The sequence below is a fragment of the Myodes glareolus genome, chromosome 9, assembly GCF_982192425.1.
Source record: "Myodes glareolus chromosome 9, mMyoGla1.1, whole genome shotgun sequence".
Taxonomy (NCBI): Eukaryota; Metazoa; Chordata; class Mammalia; order Rodentia; family Cricetidae; genus Myodes; species Myodes glareolus.
In genome coordinates, this window is record NC_142034.1 from 86,545,305 (window position 1) to 86,569,523 (window position 24,219).

The window sequence follows — 24,219 nt, forward strand, 5'->3', positions numbered from 1 at the left end:
GCACTTATAAGACCAGCAAATCTAGGTTACCTGAAAACCTTTTCCTTGTTAACTTGCCTCAGAAAAGTAAGAGTCAGAACGGAATTGGACAGCAGACGTTCAATCGTGGTTATATAAAGCTGCGCTTGGGCATATTGTTAATGCTCACTCGTGGGTTTACTGTTCAAAAACTGCGAGGCAGCACGTTTGTAAGATTTCTGAGGACAGCGCATAGACCTTGTTAGGAGGAACACATTTCACTGCTCTCCCTTTACGCAAATGTGCTGCAGTGTGTTTCGCAAAGTATTTTGTGACTTGGATACTTACTCATAATGACCAAGTATCTTAATACCCTCTGATTAGCCCCAGTAGAGACGAGGGTTAGACAGTCCTGTTTCTGTCATAAAATCCATTTTATCAGACACAGAAATGGTCTAAATTATTTGATATGCATTATCTCCACAAAAGACCTCATATAGCACTAGATATTACAGCCCGTGACCCTTGCAAGCTGGAGCAGCAATTAGGCGAGCTGGCTCATCCATTCTAAACCAAAAAGGGAACGATTCAATGTGAGCAACACAAAGCACCGGACTTTCAGACCCAAGATACTTTCCTTTCAGTATTGATTCCTATGACGTCCCCCCAGCCCTGAGGCCCCTCTGCTGCTATTACCCTCCATGTTGCTAATGTCTCTCAAAGACCCTGCAGGGTGCACTAGGGTCTTCCAACAATCAACCAGCATGGTTCAGTTAGAATCTCAGTCTACCTTATCTGAGAAAATGTAGGCTTAGGAACAGCAGGTTTTCTTAAGTATGCCCTAGATAATTTGAATGTACTTGAAGATTTTTTGAAGATCTCCAACCTCCTCTACCATGTGTCTGAAATAGTTACAAGTCCAGAGTATATACAGGCAAGTTAGAAGTTTTATTCCTAATTTAGAAGACTGGGGCCGGGACCTGAGTTCACTTGATTTTTGTCCACATGCTGAGCAATGAAGCCTTACTCTTGACATTTGAGGGGCACAGCTGTTGCAAAAACCTAGGTCACCTTAGAGTGTCATATGGACCTTGAGTTCAGGGCAGGTTATTGACTGAACAAATGGATCAATGATGAACCTGGGCTAGTTTTAACTCCAAACATCACTGGGAAAAATCTATGGTGATCAAGACTGATCCATTGATGAAGTACTACTCAGGAACATAGGGTAGCCTGCAATGAGAGGCTTCAGGCTACCATCCAATTACATCTCCTAACACTGTGCTCAGCCGCATCCTCCTGAAAGCACCCGCTTTAATCTCATGGTGTCTTTAAAGGGCAGTTGGAGTACTGGTAAGGATGGAGGGCCATCAGCATCTGTTCTGTGCCCGTATGTGACTGCATGCCCTTATATAGGACTGTATTTTCTCTGATACATCCTGCTCCCCCCCAAACAGTCAATAAATTTATAAAGTCAGTTAGCAGCTCACATACAAACATTACAATGGTAGAAAGCCAAGCAGACTCACATTAGCAGACAGTTAGACGTATTTGGGTTCAGATCTACTGCCTGCTTTATATTTGATCTGTCTGTGTGCATTTAGAATAGAGTGGCTCCTATAAAGGTATATGACAAACATGGCTAGTGTTAATTGAAATGTACACCCGTGCAGTCCCCTTTCTTTGGGTAGTCAAGCCACTTCACAGAAAGGTAAATGACTTGCAAAATACTTAAAATTTGCATTTAGAACATTTTCCCGGGGCATTTCAAATTTGCTCAGGCGTAAGCAAAAAGGAATAAGAGCTGTCTGTGGCCAAATTATAGCACTTATGTGTCTTCCTAGGACTGGAGATTTATTATGGAGCTAGCAACCATAAAAGTGAAAGAGACAAGATATTGAGGTAGTGATCTGGTCTCTGCTTTGGCCCACTCTTTCCAGCCAATTGGGATTTAGCAGACGTCTCCTGTAATGAAAGCTTGCATCTGAAAAGGCAAATATTGGCATGCTGTCAGTCTTCTGCAGCAGTATATTCTAAGGAAATGGTCACCATAATGGTGTGATAATACCTAGACTATGTAAGATTTTGTGTGTGGGGGGGTGCCTACCTATAGTATACAAAAGCGTAGGTAGTGAAATACAAGATGAGGTGTTATTAACATGCTCTATTAAATACTTTGCATTACAGATGCATCTTTCTGATTCAACTCCAGATGACAAGTGAAGTGATTTCTGGAACCCCGTATCCCAAGGTAAGAACTCGCATGATGGCTTTTAATTCTGTTTGAAAAAATAAAAGCAAAGCTCCTATATGTCTATAAGCTATGCAGGGTTTCGAATGGGGAATAGGTAGCGAGGTACACTGAACAAGTGCTCCTGGTCTAGAAGTCTAGTCTAACCTAGTGCTTGAAAGGAAGGTCTTATGGAAAGTTTCTCTCCCTTTCTGGAGATTCAGATGTGTAAGTAGAGTGCAGAGAAAACCAGAGCAGGAATGCTGAGGTCACAGCATAGCTGGATGGGTGACATCTCCGAGGTTACTCAGCTCCATAGAATTTAGGGGAATGAGGGAGGGAAATGTATAATGATAGTCAAAGTGTAAGCCAGAGGCTGGAGCAATGGGTCTGTTAAAAGCACACACCGCTCTTTGCAGAGGACCAGTGTTCACTTTCCTGCAAACAAGCAGTGGTTTGCAACTGTCTGTCACTCCAGTTCCAAAGAGTCTGACGGGCTTTTCTGGCTTTGGGAGAACCAGGAACACCTTGTCGCTCGTGTGCATATGCTCAGGCCAACACTCATGCCCATAATATAAAAATAAATAAATAAGGTAGAATAAAAATTAGAATCAAAGAGGGTGAAACTAAACTTGGATGCCGCTCAAATGTAACTGATGGTTAGTGTAAAGGGGTCTGGACTCAGAAGAAGAGGAAGGGGAGACACGGCTGCTTCCTGTGTTTCTTCCAACAGGGTTCCTTGTTTTTAAATTAGAATGTGGCACTATGTAATTTAGACCATTCTTGTTGCATTACCCAGATGAAAGAGGCCAGAAGAGGTATCATAGACAATGGAATTATTTCTTCAGATCCCTGAAGGGATCTGCAACAGGGACTGGGTGTTGTCATTTCTACATATGAACTAAATTATACAGGTGTAATGTACTGTGAGCATCTTGGTGCCTGTCACGGCTACCTCGCTCACCTGGTATGGCACAAACCCAGCCACAAACTATAATAAACAAATGGGTACATATAAACAATGATCAACATTGCAAAACAGGTGTGAGAAGTTGTGGGTCCATGAAGGTTGGCAATGAAGTTGGCCTGTTAACTTAATGCCCTTCCTAATAGCCTTGTCTCTTCTGATTATTGCTGATTAGCAGGATTCTTTTATTCCTAAGCATGTATACTATACTGGACTATTGGTGAGGAGATGGGAAGACAGCTTGGAAAAAGACAGAAGGAAGGATGTGTAGCATCAAGTTTGTTCTCTGGTGTGGCTTGTGTTTCCTTAGTTTAGGTGCACAAATCAAGTGAATAGCCGAGAAGAGGCATGAAGTTCGATAAAGAAGCATCCAGGTCCATGTTAAAAATAGACATGTCTCTTGGTGTGCCCTTTGGCCTCAAGGTGTTTATGGATCAATCAAAATTCTGCTACATATGATTAGTAGCACAGGGACTAGAGAGCTTCTGCATTCATCTCTGAAGAATGCCTTGGCTGAGACTCTCTACTTACTTCATCTTCTCCCATGCAAAGTCAATGATCACTAAGGATCCTATAAAAGTATACAGTTGGGTTCAGTAAGACAAAAGACAGGTTCTGCAATGACAGCTGTCATTGCCATTATTGTGCTATGGTTCATACTGTGAACAACAAGGATGAGGCTGGTTGGTGACTATATAAATACCATCCGCATTAGAAGAGGAAGTTAGCATCCCAAACAGTAGATGCTACCTACAAGTTGAACTGCAATGGGTACACGGTGAAAGCCTGTTTTCCTAAGTACATAAATGTCCTTCCACCTTCCCTCCCACATCCATCTGTCTGTCCATCTTCCTATAAATCTAATCTCTCTAATCTGTCTAATCTATCATCTATCTATCTATCTATCTATCTATCTATCTATCTATCTATCTATCTATCTATCTATCTGCCTGCCTGCCTGCCTGCCTGCCTGCCTGCCTGCCTGCCTGCCTATCTAACTACTGATCTATCATTCTGTCTATCTGTCTGTCTATCTATCTATCTATCTATCTATCTATCTATCTATCTATCTATCTATCATCTGTCTTATCTCTAATTTATCGATCCCTCTCTTTATCTGTCTACCTTGGCTGTTTATCATTCCTTTTTAAAATGTGAGGTTGTTATAAAAATACAGCTAGGTTACCTGAGTTAACACTTACCTTATTGCAGATGAATGTATCAGGGCTATGAGAAAATGAGATGAATTTTAGTGAAGAGATAAAGGTCATAAACATTAAAGTTATAATCAGAAGCTGCCCATGGTGATATGAGGATAGATTAAAATTGTGAATGGAGACGGTGAGACGGGTATATGGGAAGGAAGAAAGGAAAGGGAGAAGTGTTGTCATTAAAATACAGTCTCAAAAACAAACAAACAAAACCAAATAAATTATCTGAGAATGTTTTAGATACAAGGGAGTCCAGAAAGTCAAGAAGGGGAAAACAGGTAAAGAAGGTATACAGATAAAAATGTCTAGGAGAAAGGTGGCTAAAGAAGATATCAGAATTCCATCCAGGTCACAGGCAGAGGCATCTGAGGAGCCATAAAGTTCTCTCTTTCTCAATTTTCTGGCTCCTACTTCTGAGGATCTTAGAGCAATATACATAATGGTTCATCAAGAATGTCACTCTGAACCTGAAGAAACCAATCATGCCCTCAACTTTCTCCATGAGTCAAACCTGAAGCAGACACATCGCAAGGTAAGAAAGAAGTTGGGAATTCTGACACCTTGGAGAGCCCCGGCTTAGACTCCACAAAGTTCCCTTAGTTTATACATTAAGTATTCAAACACTAGGACTGTTGGCTCGTCTAACTTTAGCTACACTTCAAATTGTAGTCGCTACTTCCAAGCTGATGTCCTCGTATCACTGAGTTGGTGCATGGTTGTCAGAAGCTCCATGCATGGTCTAGGACCTGTCTTAGACAGTTAGGTTGAGTTTTCAACATGATACAGATGTTTCTCACAATGAGTTGAGAATATTGGTACAGAGTTAGATTTGTGTTTTTTATTATAATTCTTTTTTCATTGTTTTTCATAAGTTCACCCGAATTATTGCTTGCATGACCTCAGTAAAGCTTTTTGAATTAATTGTGACTGTCTAGCCACATAAATACAACCTAGTTTTCAGAGCTCATTCATACAGGGATCGAAAAAAAAAAAAAAACCTTATCCAGTCAACTCCATCAGCTGCTGTGTATTATTAAGGCTTTATTGAGAACAGGGAAATACTTATTTAGGTATCTTCTAGTCACTACCTTTGAGGAGTATACTTGCACAAAGCATTTTGGCAGAGGTTATACAACGTTCTAAACCCCACATATTTATTCTTTGATCCTTTCTAGAAAGAAAACAAAGAACACTTTAGTCACTTGATATTGGGTATCAAATAGATTATTTCATTTTGGGAATGAGATAGACAATTAACCAATTAAAAGTGTGTACTAATTTTGAGGTGTATGCTGTCCATACTACAGGGTAGAAATGCAGTTGGGTGGCCCAGTGTTTAAAATTACGTTTCTAGGTCATATAGGGGTAAAGTTTCATTATAAATTCTGATTTTCTCTCCTTTTGTGAGTGCATGACTGTGTGATAACTGTCTGTGGTCTGCTCCTCCTGTATATTGTAGATATATACTGTGTTTAGGGTATATTAGAAAGGTGGTTTCATAGGATTACCATTTTAAGATACATTCTTAAACATGTTATAAAATATTCATTGCTTTGAAATCTAATGAAATTTTGCTAGTATTAGTTTTGGATAATAACTTCAGAATCTATTTGGTTACTTTTATTATAATTTCTTATGAGGTTCTATTTTAGAAGCTGCAGTGATACATACATTGTAAAATTGCTAATAAATTGCAGAGGTGCTGGGAAGCATATTTTTCTTGCTAATTTTAAGGAGGAGTTTTTCAACATTATTGTGAATCATAATTATGTCATTATATGTTATAAATATATTACATGTATTTACACTACATAATTAGACCTAATTCTAATTATGTAGATTCATGGTAATCAGCTAAAATTTGTTTTAAAAAACTACGATAATTCCTCTAACAGATGCTACCTTAATAGAATATTAAGTTTGAGAAAATCCCATGAAAATAAGAAAATTAATAAGTAATGATTGAACCTTAACATCCAAATAGAATATCATATCATGTCGCCAAATCTCTCAAAGCTTCGTGATAAGAAAAACATATTTGTCATGGGACACATTTGAAAATTTCGTAAATACTGTTTTCGAGAAAATACCTCTTAAATTTAAGAAGAAAGCAATTCAATAAAGAGACCTCAAAGTTTTAAAGATTTGTTTTGGTTATTGCATAAATACTCTCTTTTCAAAAAGCTCTTCTACAGAAATCTTTCTAAAAGAAACATTCTAGTAACAAAGAGGTAAATAAAAACACTATTTCCCGCTGGAATCTTGCTCTCTGGATGTTAAACCCGGCATAGTTGCTGTAAATTGCTAGTTCTAGTCTTTGATTGACATGTTTACCCAGATAATGTAACAGTTTTTGTGAAAGAAATCTACTTAGTGTCTGGATGACATGAAACATGTTTCTCGTGGAAGGAAAAGCCCCAAAGTGTTCTCTCAAATGGGAGTCTTTCCTCTCCAAATCTCTCTCGAGCTGATAAGAATCCTGTGATTTATTTTACTCTCACATTTACCCAACATTAGTTGTTCAAATTGCAGTGAGTCTCTAAATATGCTTTAACACCTCCAGCACTGTGGTTCTGTCCTTGACTTTACAGCAGCTTCCCTTTCAGTTCTGCCTTATAGGAAGCCCCAGCCTCTACCATGATGCTTGGCCAGGGGACCCAGATGTGATGTCTTCAAGCACTCTGTCTTTTCAATTGGATGGAAATGCTAGGTTTGTTTGGCAACTATACACACAAGATGCTACAACTTCTTCATTCACTGTTTTTGTTCATTTCTCCACTAAATGCAAGATAGTTTCTTTCTCATTACATACATACACATACACACACACAACCAAGCATACATACGTGCACGTGCACACACACACACACACACGTGCATGCATTCTTTCCTTTGAAGCTTTCACAGATGTCTAATTAAGGTGGAGGTGGAAAATATGTCCAAAGCACCTTGACCTTGAGTAGGTAAACTTGAACCTTGAAAATATAAAAGCACAAGTGAGTACAACTCTACAACGAGGGTGGGGGGAAAACAGAAGAAAAATACCTTTTACTTAGAAAACTGGTCAGAGGAAGCAAAGAGGAATGTGAATGGTAACCTGTTCAGATGTTAGATTAAGGTTCACTGGCCTGTGTGGGAATATCCAGCAGCCGATCCATCTTGAAGTGATCAACCAATGAATGACTCATTTAAACTGCTCAACGAGTTCTCTGAGAGCTCCTCTAGCCATTGCCTCCAGAAACCATTGCCTTCTTCCCAAGGGATTGTTCTTATCTTTTCATATCCACATGCTAGTCAATTCCCAAACTTTAATCTTCTCTAAGTGAATAGCCCTTTGACAATCTCAAGGCCACAATCCACAAATCCTAATCCTTGCACCAGCATGGGTTTGCCTCCTCTTGAAAGGGAACAGAAACCTAGCTGGACATCATCTGCTTTTGTCTGTCTTCGTTCTGCATTTACCAAACATAAATAAATGAATAAATAAATAAATCCTCAAACAATGAAAGGGAATTAACCAAGTTTGATGTCAACCTTATCTGCAGAATAACTTCAGCAGTCAAAGAATTAATAAGTGACTTTTGGATTATTCATATGCATCTCTCAAATTTGAGGCTATAAAGCAAATTTAGACTTTGGGTTGTCCGGCTGTTACCCTAAAGGCAAAAGAGCCTGGAACTCTTATTTCAGATGACATTATGTTGGTTGTCACTATGTTCTCATTGCTGCAATTAAACAAATATTAGCAGAGGCCCTGTCCCCCACCCCACACCCAAGTTCCCGTTTTGATTTTTGAAAAAGAGCCTTGCTGTATACTCAGGGGTTATAGCATGTTTTACCACGTCAGTTAAAAACTTTATTTTTGTTGTAAACACCAGCTAGTTGTAAAACAAGGTTCCTATTAGTCCTAGCCCAGTTAGCCTAAAAGGAGATTTAAAATTGGATAGTTCTGAAATGGGAAAGCATTCTGTAAGTAAATATGGCTGTTATTATGTGGGTAGGATTACTCAAATGGGATTCTTTAAAGCTATCAGTAGCATCTTAGTTTTGTGAAGGAGATCACACTGCAGAATTATTTGTTGGGGGCCTTCAAAAAGATCTTTGATTCCTCTTGCACAAGACTGGTTTCTCCAATCTAATCTTTTGGCTACCTTCCATACTACTGTCTTCGGTCTTGAGAAGGAGGGGTTATCTTGTCAACAGTTCTTTACAAAGTGGAATTAGAAATTGAGTTTATATTGTTGATTAGATGCAATGTGAAGTTGGCCTAATATTTGATCTTGCTGCCTCAAATATTTGAGAAAATGTGGAGAATGCAGAACAACTAGGCCTATACATTTTCTACTAGAATATGTACTTCTGTAAAATCAAGGCTTCATTCCTGTTTTTGTGGTTGCTCATTTTTAAATAAATAACTTATTTCTGTTGCATTAGAAGGCAGACCACTAGAGCACAGTTTAGTGTAAAAAAAAGACTATATTTGATTCAGTAATATGTTCAAAGAGCCCAAAGTAATGCCTATAGAAGAGATGAATCTAAGTCAATGTTTAGGAGTGAGTTTCATTTTATTTTATTCCTGTGTGTATTTACATGCGTGATACAAATAAATCATGACACCATGTAAATATGTGTTTAAAATGCTCTCAACCCCAAATCATTTGAAAAGACTAGAAAGGAATGGACCAGTATGTGAAATCTGTCCCATCCCTCCCTTTTGTCCTGTCCAGGTAGACATTGCTAATCCATCACAGTTCCCTTCCCTGCTGGGCTTGGATGCAACATCTGAGTCCTTCTCCATACAGGATTTCCATCAGCCACTACCACTCAGCTAGAGTTGGCAGCTTTTTATAAACCACTTGCCTCTGTTGGACAAGACTGTGTCTCTCTAGAACCTTCAACAGAAGGTAGCAGCTTCCTGTCCTCACCATTAGTTGCTTTTGTCAAAACACTACTGTGCACATTTTTTCCTCAGTATTTTGTAAAGTCAATTAAGCTCATAAATTTCAAATGCTGGCCTAGATAAAGATGACCTTTTGGGGGGACTAAAATATATGTCAAGGTGACTTCTCAGATGTCAGATTTATAGTACACATTTCATTATTCCGTTTCTATGCTTTAGAGTGAAACAGAAATTTTATTGGATAATTATTTGAGATTTCTCATTATTGAGAGTGTAGCTCTCTAGTGAGGATATTTTATCCACATAGGGAAATTTAGCAATGTCTGCAGACATTTTCGGTTGTCAAAAATGTTGGGGAGAAGGTGCTACGAAGTAGAGTACAGTATTATCACTAAAGAGTCCAAGACAGAGCCTAGGGACCATCACAGGGCTGTCACAGTTGGTTCTGATCTAAGCTACTAAAATAAGGATTTTCTTTGTAGATTCTATTACAGATAATGTGGAAATTGAATTGTGTGTGATATTAATTTGATTCATAATGGACACTAGTATCTTTTAAGTATAATCACATTTATGTTAGAGATTTATCTTGGCACCAGTGCCACATTTTGATTGACAAGATGCCTCCTGGGGATGCCAGGACACCTGGAGACCACAACTGAAGCGTCATGCCATACTTTCCTGTCCTCAGTGAATGACCAGAGAATGAGATCCTTAGAGTTTCACACTATATCGAATCTCAAACTGAGAAACTGTGCTTGTAATAGAAGATGGATTTCAAGGGTTCTCCATTCCTTAAGTGTTAAGTTTAGTCTAGCAAGGTTTTATTTTCCCCCTTAAAAATGGGTGATTCTGTCTAGCCAGCAGACAGGCTGCTCATTTATGAAATATTTCCGTTATCAGATTGGTTAGCTTTTGCTGAAGTGATGGGATTGGAACGGTTCTTCACTTAGACCTGCCACACTAAGAACTTTGCTTGGGGAGGATTTAACCCACCACTTCTCCCCCTCCCAAGGCTAGGCAGAACAGCAAGTGCCTTTTAAACTCAAAGATACTTGAGACACACTGGCTGAGAACATTTCATATTAACTCAAATATATAAGCCTTAATAAGCCAATTTCCCATTCAGTTTAATCTATTTTCAGCAGATCAAAATAATTAAAAATGCTAACAGTTATGGTAATCTTCAATACACTGTGAGAGAAGCAATTTAGATAGCACCTTCCCGACGAATCTATATTTGTATAAATGCTGATCAAGAATATTTGTTCAATTTTATACAAATCAAACATGAATAATTTCTTCCATATTACTCCTTCCATTGTTGTGTTTCCCTTCTATCTCGTTATCCATTTGCCGTTGGCATGCTGCTGCAGGAAGATTTGATTAAAATCAATAAGTTATTGGGAAGACGACAATTAGCAGTCTTTCACCTATAATAGCAGTGTCTGTTAAGCTTCCTTTATGTTAATCACAATATTTTAGCCTGGCTCTCCTACCCAGCCAGGCAGTTTCATGAAATCCTTCATTTGGGACACTAGAAATAGGCTCCTGTTTTTCACCGTTTTGATAGGACTGTGAGCATTTCTGCAGTATATCAAAATCTCTACCTCCTCTGGGAATTTTACAGTTTTAAGAACTCAGAATATCCATACAGACATTTATTCTGCATAAACTCCAAGTATGCCCATTGTAGCACACAGTACATATCAATGTACATATCTGTTGAACTCTTTCAAAAAGGACTTGATAATTTATTTGTATTAAATAATTGACTGGCCGAGCTCTTCATTTGGACTATGTATATGATCTTGAGTGGCAAATGCCTGGCTAAACACAGAGCTTGCCTAACGCCTCTGTATAGAAAAGAATAAATCCCTAAGTCATTAAACAGAACGAGGCCCTGATCTCTTTCTTTTCACATGCATTATGTCTTGTTTCTTTATTCTGAAGACTCAATCCATTTTAGTTTCTGACTTTGGAGGAGATATGCACATGAATAGACCTTTGCAACAAAGTTCTTGTTATTAAATAATGGATTACAAAGGATAATTGTGGAGTCAGTGACATGGCTCAGTGGACAAAGATGTCTGCTACCAGGACTTGTGACATAGATTTGATCCCTAGAAACCATATGGCAAATGGGCCAAACCAACTCTCAGTAGCATCCTTTCACTTCACACAAATGCTCTCTCTGTTTCTCTCTCTCTCTCTCTCTCTCTCTCTCTCTCTCTCTCTCTCTCTCTCTCTCTCACACACACACACACACACACACACACTCACACACACATACACATGAGTATATAAATAAAGAAATGAATCTAACAAAATGCAGGACCAGTTTTAAGCAAAATTTTTACATACCAACCAACGCTATAAAAATGGACACTTAAGTTCATAAGTGAGTAATGTTCGTTTTATCTAAGATTCTAATTCAAAAGTTGGCTAATAATTGTTACATAAATAATTAACATTTATAGGTATTAATTGGGAAACAAGCTTGAGGGGACATTTACAGACATGTGGATTTCTCATGCATTGGCTGTGAAATCCTAATCCTATGAAATATGGCACTTTTTCAGCTATCCTCTAAAAATACAAATTTCAAACTAGGAAGCACAAAAGTAATTTAAGAGAAATATGAAAAGGGGTCTCATCATCAAGGTATTGCTGGTGTGAGGAACCAAGAGTAGAGGGATAATGGAAGATCATTTGGAGCAACTCATTTTTGTGGAAATAGAAAAATGATGATACTCTAATTACCCAGCTTTGCCCATCTGCAGAATCCTGATTCTTGGACTGGAGAATACTCCACTGCAGTTGCCCCATAGACACATCTTATAAAATAAGTGAAACAGCTACAGATATTCAAGTATCTCTACTTCTTATGCTTTTTATATAGTGATTTTTATCTTTAAACCAGGGAGATTTCTGGCACTTGATGTCATTTTATGCATCTAATAAGTTTAGATGGCTATTTTTAATAATAATGGGTTTCTTGTTAAACTCAAAAGAGTTGAAAGGTTTTTTTTTCCCAACTCATATCTGAAATTCTTATTGTAAAAAGTCTTCTTGAAGCAATTTCAGGCTGTAATAAGCATTTCTTAGAAGCCAACATCACCTGCAAGATAACACACAGATTGTAATGGAAACAATGAATTCATTTTTCCTCTTAATAATTTGGAATATGTAACTTCTCTGAAATGTATGCTAAGGAAATATACTGGTAAATGACAATACCGCATGTCGTTCAATAGACTATTTAATGTTAATTTACCATTTAAGTATCTAGTGATTTTCAGGATTATTTACAAGGAATTGTTGGAATTTTAAGAGGAATTTTAAGATTTTTTTATTTGTACATTATGTGTGTACATGGAGACTGCTCATTCATTCCTGGCCATCCAGACCCAAATAATCACACAGAAACTATATTAATTACAACACCGTTTGACCTATTAGCTCAGACTTCTCATTAACTAACTCTTACATCTTTGATTAACCCATTTGTTTTATTTTATATTTTACCACACGGCTCGTGGTTTGTTACCTCTTGCTTCTTGGGCTGCCACATGGCATCTGCCTCCTTCGTCAGCTACACATAGCACTTGGCTCCGTCTAATCTCCCTGTCTTTATCTCTGTCTGGATTTCGTGCCTGACTTTTCTCTGCTAAGCTCCTGGCTGAAACAGCTTTAATGATCAACCAATAAAAGAAACAAAAATATACAGAAGGACATCCCACATCGTGTGTGTGTGTGTGTGTGTGTGTGTGTGTGTGTGTGTGTGTGTGTACATGTTACGGTGCAGTGATCTCAGAAACTGGGCGATTGCATTTCATCTTTTGGAGCTGGAGTTATGGGGGGTGTGAGCTGCCTGGTGCTGTGTGGTTTTAAGAACTAAACTCAGTTTCTCTTGAGGACACATAATCTCTGAGTCATCTCTTCAGCTACAATATGATGTTTCAATGGAAGTGTCTAAAAGAATCAAAAAGAGCTAACATGCCTACACACTCAACACATGTATTTTTCATACGACAGATGAATTGTTTTCTACCTTTTCTCTTACTTGGCCTCAAATCCCTCTACTCTTATGCAGCCAAAATTTAGAAGTAAAGCCATACAGTGAAGCATTTTATCACTGCCCGTGTGTGCTGTGTTGCTGAAAGAGTTGTTTAATATGCACGTGTTCTTACAGTGGTTGAAAACTAAAGGAATGTAATACTAAAACATAACTAGGAGGAACTGGCCGTGTACACTCCTTTATGGTCCACATGGGACACCGAAGTGATGGGATCAGATAGCAGTCACCAATGAATGACTAGAGTTTGCCTACAACTGAGCAGAGCTTCCCAGTGAAATGTAAAACAGACCAAATAAAATGTTGACTCAATTAGCATCTTCCCATGAGCTCCTGCGGTACTCTTGAATATGAAAACCAGATTGAGGGAGATCCCTCTAGAAGATGCTCATGCTGGGAGCTGAGGAAAGTGTATTCTTAACAAATATCTTGACTGATTCATATGAAAATCCACAGTTTATAAAAACTGAAGCTTAAGGAAAATAGACACCCCTCTCTTCTTAATTCCATCCACATCAGAATTAAACATCACCCAGTAGACATTATAATGGCTCAGAAGACTGGGATTTTCAATGTATCTTGGTATGATTTGCTTGAGCCATTGAAATTCTTAGACGTTTTCTAGGGTGTTTCGGATATGGGTTTGCCATTGAAATTTGAAGGTTATCAGAGAGAAATTCAATGAAGATAGAGGCTACATGGAAGTTGCTCAGCTCTGTTGCTTTTAGGGTCCAATAGGGTACTAGGAGAAAGCAAGTGGGGTGGAGTGTATGTAATTTGCTGGGCCTCCCTCTGAGACACATGATGCAATAACTGCTTGAGGAAATGACTGACACCAAGGGCAAACAAGATCTTCCAATAGGATTCATTGTAGTAGGAACAGCAATAAAAACCCAGAAAAGTAGACCTGCTTAGCTGAGGTTTTACTTCATTGTGTCTACAGCAGAGCTAAGCATTTGGGAGGAGTAGGAGGTACTTCCCATTTATAACAGTAAATCACTGCCCAGAGGACTTAGAGTTCTCAGGGAATACCACATATGAAAAGAGATTTAGTTTCAATCACCTCTCACATTATAGAGTGTAGGCGTTTAAATAGTTTCAATATAAAAATTTATAAAATATTCTATTTTATGTGTACGGGTGTTTTGACTGCAAGTATATCAGTGTACCACATGCGTGCAAGGCCTGATGAGTCCAGAAGAGGGTGATGGATGCTCTGGAACTGGAGTTACAGATGGTTTTGAACTGTAATGTGGTTGCTTCCAACTGGGTCCCCTGAGAGAACAGCCAGTGCTCTTAATGTCTGAATCATCCTTCCAGCACTTCACAAAAGCTTCTTGTACTTCAGTGTTCAAAGTCTGATTGGAAAACAGGCACACAAAATGGCAGATATGTTGATTTAAACATACCAAGCGCAGTGGAAGCCTATGGAAATCTGGGTTGTATTGTGGTACATCTCAGAAGGCTTCAGACTGTAACATATGAACAGATGGATCATAGAAACTTGACATGAGAAGACATGGCATTTTTAGAAGTGGGAACAACATTTGCAAAGTCCATGTGGGAGACATGAAGAAGGTTCAAGTTATGGAAATGTTTGCTGAGAAAGTGAGGGACATGCTGAGAAGCTGAATAATACCTAAGAAAGTTCTAACTTCCTAAGCACTGAGATTTTATTGTCTAGGTCTACAAAGGAAAATAAAAACCTCAGCTTTAACAAGTTTTTCAGGTAAATATTACTAAAATAGTATGACGTTCAAAGCTTAGAAAGCCTTGAGGTGTTTCTAACGAGATACCGATGTGGTTGTTTTGCTGCGAAAGTTCCTTTTGAAACTGTGTGGAAGAGGAAGTGAAAGTAGCAATACTCTAGGAGAAAGGTTGAAGACACAAGACAGGAAAATGGTAGCTGTTAATTAAATAAATTATAGGAAGAACAGAAAGCGAATGGAGAAAGGAACAATGAAAAGAAATATATTTCTGTTGCCCTAACTACTGCTGTGCAAGGTGAAGCAAGAGAGAAAATAGCCGTGATAGCCGCCGCATGAGAAACTGTGTCAAAGTGTCAGGCAAGTTAAGAGGATCTGGAATTACTTAAAAGTAATTAAAGTTGGCAGTGCAGCTTTTGAGGAAAGTAATTTCTTTGAAGTATGCTAAATTGAGTAAATACCTGAACTTAACCATGCCTATAGTCAAGCAGTAAACAGATTTATCTGAGAAATCCTGAACATTAAATTTTAAGTTTTAAATCTTTTGTATCTTTATTTGCAGAAATTGTCCCCACAAGGTTATTATTAAGGAAAGACAAAAGGTAAGGGACAGTTATGAGTTTATTTTTTAGATCATCCAGGCATGTCCTTTGATAGTTGTGATAAACCCACCTAGTGTACCACGTTCCAGGCTCCCCTTCACCAGGACAAAGCACAGTTGAGTTACCAAGTGTAATTTTTTTGGATAAAACTTCTTTTTCAAAGTAAACTCCAGTGCAAGGAGGTGATTACAAAGGCAATGAAGTGTGGCCCAAAGGACGTGAATGGAGTGGAAAGACATACTGTTTCATAAGCCTATCTCTAGAATAGTCTTGATCTTTTTTTACTCTAAACTTTGGTTCATATCACCCTTCTTAATTATATTGAATTTGCTATCATATTTTGAAACACGTCCATCTTAATCCAAATATCAAAATTACATATGTCATGAAGGCAGAAGTTAGAGTTGCCTTGGTTATAACACAGAGTTCTGGCTTTGCCAGAAAAGTAGGTGTGTGTGTGTGTGTGTGTGTGTGTGTGTGTGTGTGTGTGTGTGTGTAAGAGAGAGACAGAGAGAGAGGAAGAGAGAGAGAGAGAATAAGAATTATTAAAGGCTTAACTCTAGATATTTGGCTTTGAGTATGGGAACAATTATGGAGACTTGTTAGGGACATGTTCTTATAACTGTTGCTGAAGCTTATTGTCTCTAGTTAAAATAGTGGGGAGGAAAATGACAAGCAAAAAGAGAGAGCATTGGGACCCATTGATATAAGACAGAACTCCACATAATGGATTTGACTCCCTGGAAGTTGTTGATTCCCATGATGGTGGTGGTATGAATATTCTAGAGTCAGAAGGCTGCTTTTTCTGTCAATCAAGGAAGATAAACTTAAATGCCAGATAAATAGGAAGCTATCAGAAAGGAGTTTATACTCTCATTAGCGTTAAACAGAGTCTTCAACATACACTGCTATCTTTGTTTAAGGGTTCTAAATCTCCCACAAGAAGTAGCCCAATGTAGCCAGAAATATTTAGGGAATGAGATTGTGGGAAATGTAATTCAGCCCTAGTATGTGATCTGTAACAATTCCCTACACAGTAGGCACTTCACTGGCATTTACTGAATGAATGAGTAGATGATGACCACGGCAGGGTGCAGGCTTACCAAAGACTGAAATAAATCTAAAAAGAAAGGATGATCTAATTGTTAATCACTTTTTTTTTCTCAGAAGATAACATGCTAAGCCAAATTAAAACAACATACAACTGTGTGCCTTCTCTGTCTCCCTCTCTCTGAGCCTCTCTTAAATAGGTACACACACAGGTAAGCACACATTGCACTCATAAATACAGTCCTCTTACTCTTTAAGAAGTGTGAAGTGTGTGTAATGAATTAGTTGGAACAGCCCTGTCCCAGTTTCCAGGCGATAAACTCGCTCCTGTAATAACTACAAAGCCTTTACAGTAATGGCATATGAGTTGGAATTTGTAAGATGAAATTTTTGGCAGTTCATTAGTAAATTTGGGCTTTGCCTCAGCCTTAGGGAACAGAAGGGATCCCAGAAGGTACAGCAATCAGCAGATGAACTAACCCTCCCCTCAGTAATGTGAAATGCTATTTTAGCGGAATTAAACAATGAGAAATAAAGCCTGGGAAATGAAATAATAGCTCATTAAAAATAATCTTTTTGAGTTATGTGGGATGGGAGAGAATATGTTCTAATCACCACTATGATTCAAACGCGTTGTGTAGTTGTTTCAAGGGAGTTTTGCTGTGTGCTCCCCAGAAGTTCTGTAACACTTTGCAGCTAAATGTTACAAAGTCCACAACACACTTTAATTCAGCGTTGTTGTGTCCCTGGCACCTAGGAGGGCTAGCCTGTTTCAGTCTTCAAAAGTAGTTGTTGGACAAATAAATAAGAAAATTAATTAAGGGAATTTTAGACAAGGCACAGGGGCTATCTACTCCATCAATTTGATATGGTGTGAAGAACTTAATTGCTGATTAGCTTGATATAATGTAACTAACAATATTATACAATAGGAACTTGCTTAGTGTACAGACTAGCCAAGTAGAGTGTTTCTACCAGCAACCGGAACCCCCAAAGACACTTAAAAATTCAGAGAAAAGCATGAAGACTGAACTTGAAGGTATCCTGGAACTTTGAGGAGTGTGTGGTCAGTTTTACCTGCTTAGTGGCTTTGACTGCACAATATTTAGACGCCTGAAAAGCAAAGGGCACACTTTTTTGTTTTAATTCTCCTCTCTGCTCCCCTCTCTCTCTCCCTGGCCTAAGCCTTTATTTTCAGAAAATAATAAAGACAAGAAGGCGGGAGTGGGTTAAAAGAAAGCCATGGGTTGCTGTTAGTTAATAAAAGTTAACGGCCAAGTTGGCATGCTTACCTACTCATTCTTCCATTCAGCTGGGACCCAGGGAGAATTAGGACCCGAGAACCACTCCTCCTGTTAGTGCTTCTGTGTCAAAAGAGGCTAATAGTGATTTAAAGATGCCAGGGCATGGTGGTAGACCCTGTGTGAGTACCATATCTTCATGAGTTCCTGGATTTTAAAAAAAAACAAAAGTTACCTGGTGGGTTGTAAATATATAGATGAGTTTAGCAAAAAAATTTTTTGTACTTTGTGCTTAGGATCTTTCTCTTAAAACTCTGTTTGACCACTTGAAGTAACACCAGCTGGTGCCTGGGGCTCTTACGCTTCTGTTCTGGGCAGAGGAATGAGTACTGAAAACAGCCAATGCTAGAAAAGAAGTTCCTACAAAGAAAATACACCTTTTACTGAATGCAGAAGAGAAGAAGAATTAAAAAAATCTATGCTAATAGGTTAGAAGATAAAAGATGTTTAATTCTCTTTTATGAAAGAGGATCTGAGACATATTAACAAAGAAAGGGAAATCATAGAAAGAACCAGTGGAAACCCAGCAATAAAAGCTGATAAGAGAAAGAACTGATTTTGAATCAAACTATGAGGCACATGAATCGAGAGAGAGAGAGAGAGAGAGAGAGAGAGAGAGAGAGAGAAAGAGAGAGAGAGAGAGAGAGAGAAAGAGGGAGAGCTGTGAGGGAAACCCTCACCAAAGGCAGTCAAACCTGGAAAGAGCTAGAAAACACAGAAGGAAAGAGCTCCTGGGATTGATTACAGATTTTTTTTGGGAAAATAAAAACACCCGTATGTAGGGGAAATACAAGCAAGAAAGAAGAAAACCCCAAACCAGGAAAATTCAAACACCCGGCAAAGACTCCTTTCTGAATTATGAATATAATGTTGGAAGTCGATCAACTGAAGCCAATAAACTGGGGACAACAATAAGTGAGATCAATAAGGACAATGTGTCACTGGATATAGTGAAAAATAAAATTAACAGAGAAAGAGGAACAAATTAAATACAAAGACTAGAGCAAGATTGACACAGGTTTTCGAACAACACTGGGAGAGATTGAAGACACACACACACACACATACACACATGTACATATCCACATACACACACACACATACACACATGTACATATCCACATACACACATGTACATATCCACATACACACATGTACATATCCACATACACACACACATACACACATGTACATATCCACATACACACACATACACACATGTACATATCCACATACACACATGTACATATCTACATACATACACAAAAATGATACAACATGTATATCCAGCCAAATCCTCAATCAAAGTTGAGGATACAAGCACTGTAAGGCTAGACATCTGGTCCCACGAGAGCTTACACCTGAAACATACATGAAAAGAATACACATAAAGTGAATAAAGAGAGATAAAAAGCAATTTCAGGAAGACTCTGTGATATAAAGAACAGGAAAATCAATAATTGACCAAGAACTTTAAAAATTAAAGAATATCTTGAGAACACACACAAAAAATTATATTCAAACGACATTCAGAACATTCTAGAATTAAAAATATAGGCAAGTAAATGAAGAGATAAATAGATAAAGTTGGGAGGTTACATGAGTAGATCTTAGGTCTAACCATAAAAGCAGACAGTGTGAATAGGATCTGTCATGTAGTTTTTATATCAAAAGAAAAAGACTTGTTTATAAAGTTAAAAATGAGGCTGGAGAAGATGGAGAAAAGTAAAGAAAATTAAATTTAAAAGTAAAATAAAACAGCAGCAATACCTGACTGCATCACTATTAAAAAATTAAGACAAATACCAAAGCATCACAGACTATATTTAACAGTATAAAAATGTTTCAACCAAAAATGTTGTCCAAATAAATTCCAACAAAATTATTCAGAAATATTAAAAAATAAAAAGCAGAAAATATAGACGAGGTAAATATGAGCCCAAACTAAGATGTGATAGTATTCTAAGAATCTGTCAAAATATAATGTGGAGAAAAATATGGTGTAGTGATGAGCAGATTTGTTCAAGATTTCACTTTGGGTTACCTAGAAAATGAGCCAACTGGAGTCAGCTCCAAGAACCTCTTTTCTGCCAGGAGAAGAAACTGCAAGGCAGCTCAGCTTCCTGTGGGACCACAGCCCCTCCCTTCCAATCAAAGGACATCTGATAGTGGATAGCTGCTATAAAGAGTGATCGCACCATTCCAAAATGCCTAAGAACCACATGGTCTGCGTCTCCTATCATTCATAAATCTACACGCACCATTCTCTGTGGAAGAATTCAATGAGGGATTCAACTCATCTTCCAGGGAGAGAGACGTCTGCTCAGGTGAGGGTCCTTGCATCCCTTTCCATAAAAGGTGATCTCGTTGTCTCTTCCTGGCTGCTACCTTCGGGAGATGTGCCTTTACCATGTGTTTACCATGAACCAGATGGTCTTACAGAACATGCTTAGAGCATTGCTGCTACAACAGGGAGGATAGTTTTATGGAGGGGGGAGAACTCATGAATCTAGTTTGCCTAAAAGAGGAAAGGGAACCAAAAGGATGTTGTATATTTAAAAGGAAAACACTACCAGTGCAAGATATCATTAAGACTATGTGGTTCTGACGTCTTAAAGATGAATAAGTAAGTTGACTCCTATAAATGATTTCTGATTGTTATTTTTATTGGTAATAGTGTTTTGTTGTTTTACTTTTGGCAACATAACAACAGGAGAGGAGGTAAGGATAGGTTTTGTAGACAAACTCTACGTGTTAAAAAGAGAAGAAAGAGCCATGATAAAAATAGAAATTATTTTTAAATTGAATTATTGTAAAGAACTAAAAGAGAATATATTTTAATATGTATATAAAGTGGTTAAATTGTCAGAAATATTCAATGTATTAAAATTCATGACAAGTTGGATGAATGAATGTTTTATTTGAATTTTAAATGATAACGAAAGTTCTCTCTTTTCAGCAAATACCATCCGATCATGGCTTTAGATACTTTATGATACTTTCTATCCCAAAGAGATAGAGGGTAAAAATTATCCAACTTCATATATATACATACATATATATATATATATATATATATATATATATATATTTCTAAAACAGTACAGCCAGCTGAAGCTGACATAATATCCATAATATCAATAAATTGCTCTGTCTTGAGTCCTGGGATTAAAGATATGTGCCACCACTGTCTGGCCTCTAGTGGCTTAGCTGTGCACTCTGATCTTCAGGCAGGCTTCATTTGTTAAAACACAAACAAAATACCATTGTACCCTTTACTCCATTTAAAGTACTTAAACCTGGCCAAAAAATAAATGAATGTTGAGGCCCAACTTTTGATGATGAGAATGAGATTCCAATGTGGGGCCTTCCCATTTAAAAAGCCTATACTACTGATTATTATAGTGTATCATTGTTCTTCCATGAACTTCAGGAGAAATCACTTTTATCCTGACTACTAATAGACTGTAGAGATGCAGGAGAAATTTCCATCGTAACTCCATCCAAATGTTGTACCTGACTATAGCATTCCTGGTTTCAAGAGCATTCCTGCTTAGGGAGTCATAGACCAGTGTTCAGCTCCAAGGACATTGGGGATGACAACATGCGCCTCATACTCTGCTGGAAAACATCCCTTTCATGCTACACATTATGTACGACAACAGTAACTAGTTTACTTAGCCTTGAGTGCTTTCCCTTTAAAGTTGTAAATAGGAATCCTCTCCATTTTCTCTTCCAACATGAACATGGAAGACTTAGCTAATGCTATCAGAAGAGAAAAATAATTATTCACTCTTCTAATTATCAGTCAACAGACAAAATACTTAAACTAAAAATGACATTTGATGAGTTACTTAGAATATTTTATCACCATCACCAGTGTAGTAGAAAACCAAATAAATTAGCCCTGATTTATAATAAATCTGAGAATCAGAAAGGTGCTAGGCCTGAACATAACCAATACTCTCCATGTAGTCATGGATGACATCTTAAATGCTGATTTAAGCACACAGAAGTCAGAAAGAAATAGATACAGCATGCCCTTAGTTAATTAAAAAAATACAGAGTCAATAATGCTCAAATTATCTAGGTCAGGGCAATCCTTATAAAGTGGTCAGTGAAGTATTTGAGAAACTTGATAAACTTAACAAGTTTATGTGGGAACATTAAAAGGCCGCATGTATCCAAATTAATAGTGAAATGGAAGGTTAGGGAAAAAGAAACCTGCCATATCAAGTGTGCAAAAATGCTTCAAAGTTGCATTTGCAAAGATATTGTTAATGGTCTTAAAACATATACATAGTTTAGCTAATAATGGGGTTGACTAATAATTAATCATCCACTTGCTTGAAATATATATGGAGAATAGAATAGGTGGGAAGGAATAGATGATGTAATGGTTTGGGTCAAGAAACTGCCAGAATAGAAGCATATATAAAGGGAATTTGGGTGGATTGAGAATTTAAGTGATGAATTTAAATAAATCAAAACACAAACCTATTCTAAGAACATGATAAATGCATTTAGTAGATGAAAAACTGAGAGAAGATAACAGCAATATATAACCATGGCAAGGGATTTATTCCTAGAATTCACGAGGAGCTCCAAGAAGTCAACAAAACATCATAATTCTTAAGAAAAATGGGAAAGGATAAGAATAAGCAGTTTCAGCAAACCACAAGTACGTAACAAGTTCCTGAGTATGGAAAGTGAGGAGACGACTCAATCTGTACGGTGCTCGGCTTGAAGGCATGAAGATATGAGTTCCATCCCTAGAACCCGTGTGAAAAAGACACAGTGGCTTGTTTCTGTAATTCCAGTTACAGGGAGGTGGAGAAAAGTGGATCCCTGAGGCTTGCTTACCAATAAGTTAATCAGAATTATTTGGTGAGTTCCAGACCTGTGAGAGGCCCAGTCTCAAAACAAGGTGAAAGGCACCTGACAATATCTAAGGATTGGACTGGCCTCCACAAATGCACAAGCAAGCAAACACACACACACACACACACACACACACACACACACACACCTGCACATACACAAAACAGCTTCAGAATTATGTTAATTGTTAGGGCTACATGATGGTTAACTGCTATCTTATACTTACTATATTAATAGAATTTTTAATGCTGGAAACAGTAAATCTGTTGAGGATGAAGGAGATCATCCTCAAAGAACACCCAGCAGTGGTTATTGAGATGATAGTATGTGAATATACACTTTGCATAAATGCATATAGACTATAAATATATATATATATATAATATAAATATATATAAATATATAGACTATAAATCTACCTATCCATATCTATCCAGCTATCTATCTAATATATCTATCAATTAATCTGTCTACCTATTCTTACTTTATATAAATATATAGGCTATAAATCTACCTATCCATATTTATCCAACTATCAATCCATCTATCTATTCTTTCAATAATTTTTTTTCCTAAATTTACATTCTGAGGATTTTCTCACATAAGTGACAAGGGACATTCATGATAGTGCTAATCACAGTACATTTCGTGAACTGTGGTTATTAAATATCTATCCGAACCTAAGTGTGTGTAACTGAGACCCCAGTAGCTCTAAGTTGTAGGAATTTAAGATAAGATGAGTGGACTACCCACAGGCACGGGCTGCTCACAGGCAGTGCTGTGAAGTATTTCCTACAAACTAAAGAACAGAGACTCCCCAAGACTCAAAAAGTAATGGGATTTACAAAATAAAGGAACCTCTGCAATTTATTCGACTCACAAGTGTATTCCCATAATCATACAAATAGTAAGAATTTGGAGTAAGAGGTTCTCAGGCCTGTCGCTACTGTCTGAAATAAAGAAGCTACAGGGAGGGGAGTAGAGAAAAATGTAGAGCTCAATAAAAATCAATAAAAAGAAGCTACAGGGATAGAGTTTCATGGGTCATCTATGCTGGTTTTGAACCTTCAAGTGACTCAGTTACATTTATGGTATCCATGCTCCTGTAACACACCCTTATAAAGGTACTGCTTCACCAAGCCGGAGTAGGGTGGGATTATTTCTTTAGTCTGTTGTGGGTGTCCTATTTTATGCTAATAGTTGCTTGCTTATTAATGTTTCCCAAGGAAAAGTGACATGCAGCAGACAGATAAAGAGACAGACTGGTGGAGAATGAGAGAAGAATGGGCAGGAGGGATGGAAGATGGAAGAGAACAAAGAAGTGGGACAAGAGGG

At 37.8% G+C, this 24,219-nt stretch overlaps 1 long non-coding RNA gene across 3 annotated transcripts in view; it reads right to left on the reverse strand.

Annotated features, from left to right (window-relative positions):
- LOC125401565 (uncharacterized) overlaps window positions 1–24,219 on the reverse strand; it is a 59,511-nt gene that overhangs the window by 32,641 nt on the left and 2,651 nt on the right. For 2 of the 3 annotated variants that reach the window (XR_015738687.1, XR_015738688.1), the window contains one exon: window positions 17,995–18,150. This is a non-coding gene — a long non-coding RNA (uncharacterized LOC125401565). Of the gene's footprint in view, window positions 1–4,357; window positions 4,383–17,994; window positions 18,151–24,219 lie in introns of all 3 variants that reach the window. The other variant, XR_015738689.1, reaches the window with a different exon arrangement.